A 5,472-nucleotide genomic window follows, 5' to 3' on the forward strand; every position below is an offset into this window, starting at 1 on the left:
GCACCCAGACCCTACTTGGGCACAGGCAACACAATCTAAAATCTGCTCTTAGGCACAGATGCATTGGCACACAATTTGTCCTTAGGCCCAGAAACTGGGAATTTTGGCTTCATTTACATAATATGTCATTCCAACAAAGTGATTGAAACTGCAGGGGTGGGCAAATTTGATAAAATGCAGCAGGCAGAGCAAGAAGAATGCAAAACATTGTTGGCAACAGACCCACAGTTTTAAGGGAGAAAATAAATAATTTCTGTGGAAAATTTCTGGAAAAATGTATTCCAAATCATTCATGGTAGTTCTCTCTTAAAGAAAGGATTATTGGAGATTTTTTAATTGTTTATTTCTATAATTCTGAATTTTTACTAAATATGCATCATAAGAAAAAATATGAATAATTATAAAAGCAGGAAAAACACCACACCGATAATTTGATCACTAACAATCAACCCCCAGATCTTTACTTTTAAATGACTGGCAGGGAAAATTTGGAATTTCCCCCCTTTTGACCTCCACTAACAAGAAATGGTATATCGTTTCCCTCATGGATGCTAAAAGATTCCCTATTCCTTTATGGGATAAACTCCCCACAAAGTGGATTTGCCTGATATTCAATATGAGGCTGAATCATGTTTATAAAATATTTTTAGTTCATTTGCAGTGAAACAGAATACTCCTTAAACCAGTAGTGCTAGGAAGAAAAATGATTTCATTAACAAAAGTGTTTAGCCAAGATACTGGATGGTACTTTTCACCTGCCACAGCAATTAAAATGTCTCTAATAAAATACCATTGAGATAAACGATAGTCCTTTATTCAGAGCTCATCAGAGAAAATCTAATTTATAGCATTGACTATAACTTGTTAAAAAGTCCTCTATTTGAAAGCTAATTCCATGATAAATTTTAATTATGTGGATAGAACTAGCTTCAAAGCTATATTAATTATACATTTAAGCTCTACATACAAACTCGTACATTACAGTACACCCAGAACATGTAAAATATAGTCTGACCAAATTAAAATATGCCAATTTCCTCAGCAGTTATTTGCTTTTGATATACTGTAGCTATTTCAGTCCATTCTTTATAAACATTAAATTACTGCTGTACTTTCTTAGCCACTTTGCTTCCCGAGAGAGAACTCCGGGCTCTGGTTAACTTTCTGGCATGATTTTCTATTTCTGCAGGTTACAAAGTAGGTATTCAAAAGGCCCTTTTCCATCTAAGATAAATGCTTGAATAAAAGGGATGAAAGTTGTTAGCAAGTTTTACCTTCTTCTCCTAACATCTGGCAGCTATGTCCACCACACTCTCTGCGATTCCTGGTCTCACCCTCCCACTACTGGCTAGGTTTTAATGCCCAGCATCACCAACACAGGTCAAGTCACCATCATCCCAGTCCATATAAGCACACATTCCCTGTTTCAGAAACAGTCTAGACCAGCAGCCTGTCCACAAACTAACCAAGATAAAAACTTGGACAAGATAAAAGCTTGTGCCATCTGTAAATGAACATTGCATCCTCCATTGAGAAAATCTTGGTACCAAGAAATGATCACCTGAACTGAATAGTCTACTAGTGCTGTAGTTCAGTACTATATATGTAGTACAGCATGCAGTAAAAGATTCAAAAAAAAGTTTATAGATTAAAAATTCAGTCTATTTCACTGCTCCTTTCCTTTAGTTTCCTTGTTTCATTCCTTAGAAGTAACTTCATCAGTTTATAGATAATCAGTGCATATAAAAGCATATGTGCATAAAACAATAATTACATACTGTATACAATTTTCTTCACTTTACTCTTTTAACACTATATATTGGAATGTTCTGAAATCAATAACATATAGAACAGCTTCATTCATTATGAAGTTTCCATGGTATCCCATACCATACATGTACATAACTTTTTAACCAGTCCCCTAAAAGAGATACTTAAGCTATTTTCAATCTTTCTTTTCTTTTCTTTTTCTTTTTTTTTTTTACTGTTTCAAAGAATGTTATGATGACCATCCTTGTATGTTTGTTATTTAAGACATGGTGAGGATATCTGTGGGTAAATTCGTTAGAGTAGAATTGCAGGATCAAAGAATATGTGCATTTGTGATTTTGATAAGCTATTGCTCAATAGCGTTTTATAGAGTTTACACCAAACTAAGAGCAGTAAATTAGATGCCTTTCTCCCCATACCTCTGTCCATACAGTATGCTCTCACAATTCTTTTTATTTTTGCCAAACTGATAGGAGAAAATGGCACTTCATTATGGTTTTAATTTTTAAATCAGTATTTTTCTTACTATGTTTAAGTGAATGTATTTTCATTTAAGATCTGTTTATATTTACTTTGACACAAACTGTTCATCTCTTTGTAGGATTTTTGATATTTTTCTTCCATATTGTTTGTATAGACTGAGAAACATATCCTTTGGTCTATGTCATGAGCTGGCACACGAATACTTTTCCCTGGTATGTCATTTGTGGTTTGTCCTTTGTTTATGGTATTCAATGCTGTGAAATTTTAGTTTAATTTTATATGGTCAAATTAGTCTATCTTTTCATTTATGATTTCTTAGTTTTGGATTAACCTGAGAAATGTCTTTCCAACTTCAAAGTTATTTATACACAGGGATACACATGTAACATACACGTCTGTGTGTATAATATACATAATATTTCCCTAGTATACTTATATTTTAATTTTTCTATTCAATCTTTGAAACCTTTGGAACTTTGATATAAGTAATTGAGGTAAGTATTCAAAAATAATTTCATTTTCCAGATGACTATCCAGTTGTTCCAATACCATTTATTCAATAATTCACTTATCCACTGATTTGCTACACCTTTCTTGCCATATACTAATATCTAATATATATTTGGGCCTACTTACAGACTCTCTTGCCAATTCTGCATGTCAATTCATGCATTATTACATGAGTATAAACTACTGTAACTATATATTTTAAGATATGAGCGGGCTGCAACTTATTATTCTTCCTTTCCCAGAATATTCTGAATATTTTTTCTATTTTCCATGTGAATCAACCTTTCAGTTCAAAACAAATAAATGAATAAGTAATTATCCTATCGTACTTATTGGTATAGAATTACATTTATTGCTTATATTAGAAAGACCTGACACCTTTATATTGAATCTGTCCTATTTAAGAAAATGTATACTTTCCAAAAAAGAAAGAAAATGTATAATTTCTTGTTTGAAGAGGTTTTGCATATTTATTGTTAATTTACTTCTATAAATTATTTTTTATTGATGTAAATGTGATCTTCCCTTCTATTAAATCTTCCAATTGGTTATTGTCTGTACTCATGAAAGCTGTTGATTACTGTTTATTATTATTCTTTGCCATTTATAAATCCCTCTATTGTTTGTTACAATTTCAGTTGATTCTTTTGTATACTCATGTAAGCAAGTATAACATTTGCAAATAATGATAATTTTATCTTCTTTTTCAAATATATATGCCTTGTTTCTTCTCCTTTCTCATTGCATTAAACAAGTACCTTCAAAACCATTTTTATGGGGCAGCCCGGGTGGCTCAGCAGTTTGGTGCCACCTTCAGCCCAGGGTGTGATCCTGGAGACCCGGATCGAGTCCCACGTTGGGCTCCCTGCATGGAGCCTGCTTCTGCCTGTGTCTCTCCTCTCTCTCTGTGTTTCTCATGAATAAATAAATAAAATATTTTTTTAAAAAATTATTTTTATTTATTTTAAAGATCTTATTTATTTATTCATGAGAGACAGAGAGAGAGAGAGAGAAAGAGAGAGAGAGGCAGAGGACACAGGCAGAGGAGAAGCAGGCCCCACACAGGGAGCCTGATGTGGGACTCAATCCTGGGACTCCAGGATCAGACCCTGGGCTGAAGGCGGTGCTAAACTGCTGAGCCACCTGGGCTGCCCCAAAACCATTTTTAAGAAGCAATAGTGACGATGGACACTCTGGTGTTGCTCTTGAATTAATGGGAATTTTTCCAGTGTGTTTTCATTAAACATGATTCTGGCTTTTAGATGGCAACTATTAGTTAAAAACATGACCATATAGTACTTAGTTTATTGAGTTTTTTTCTATACTTCATTTTTATGATTGTATGATTTCTCTTATCTGTTCTCTTCCAGGTGAATTGTATTAACAGAGTTGCTAATGTCAAATTATTTTCCTCTCCTTGAAATAAGCCCATACTGTTTTTCCTACTATGATCAGTCGGGCGGCCCCAAGAGAAGGAAGTATGGTCTTGGTATGAACACCACAGCACTGTGAAGAGGTTGGCAGCTGAAATCTGTCATCAACTATGTTCCTCATGCCAAGTTCTCTTGAAAGAGATTTGAGAAGCACACTTCTGCAACCACACAAGTCAATAAAGGACTAGAAGTCAGAAATTTTGAGTTCCAGAACTATGATTGCCAACCAGCTATCCATGTTATCTTAGACAAGTAATTTACTCTCTGAGCCTCACCTTTTTCCTTGCTTAATAAAGATAGACAAATAATAGACCACATGCATTTAAAGTACTAGAAAGAAATTCTGGCACGTAGTGTGCAACAAATATTAACTGTGATTATTAGTACTATTATTAAAAATTCCTTCAGGAAGGAACCCCAGAGCCTAGAAAATAGTAATAGCTGCCACTTATTGAGCACTTACTATATTCCAAACAGTCTGTGTGGCAAAGAAGACAGGATCAGAAGGGTAGGGAGGACAAAAAAGGAAGGGACTGTGGCACTTCATTATTCTTACCACCTTTAAAGAAGAGACTTTCCAGCATTTAGAATTTGCTAGAACAAAAAAAGAAACCTTTGGGGAAGAGACAAAGTGAGCCAAAAAATTTCTTCCTGGTGTGTTTACTGAGAAGGAAAGATAGCAAAATTTAAGATACAGCAATGTTCAGTATACTATGGATACTTAGCTAGAGCTTTATTTGGCTCTATCTCCTAAGTTCCCTCAAAAAATGGGTGAAGGGAGATTCTTTTTTTTTTTTTTTTTTTTTTTTTTTTAATTTATGATAGTCACAGAGAGAGAGAGAGAGAGAGAGCAGAGACACAGGCAGAGGGAGAAGCAGGCTCCATGCACCGGGAGCCCGACGTGGGATTCGATCCCGGGTCTCCAGGATCACGCCCTGGGCCAAAGGCAGGCGCCAAACCGCTGCGCCACCCAGGGATCCCAATGAAGGGAGATTCTTATGGAATCAATAGATTAAGACAGAGCAAGAATTTTGCACATGCAAACATTGGTTCCAATTTTCCTCCTTCTATACTAAATTTGAACAAAATCCTTAACTTTCCAGTCTTTATCCTTCAAATGGGATTGGTTTAGGGAGTAAATGAGATAATTATAATGTATATAATGTATTTGACCCAGAATAGTTGGATAATAAGCATAGCTAATTAATATTATTAGAGCATAATTCATGGTTTACAATGACCTAAATTTTATTTATAAAACTATTATCAGAGGGGC

The sequence above is a fragment of the Canis lupus genome, chromosome 33, assembly GCF_011100685.1.
Source record: "Canis lupus familiaris isolate Mischka breed German Shepherd chromosome 33, alternate assembly UU_Cfam_GSD_1.0, whole genome shotgun sequence".
Taxonomy (NCBI): Eukaryota; Metazoa; Chordata; class Mammalia; order Carnivora; family Canidae; genus Canis; species Canis lupus.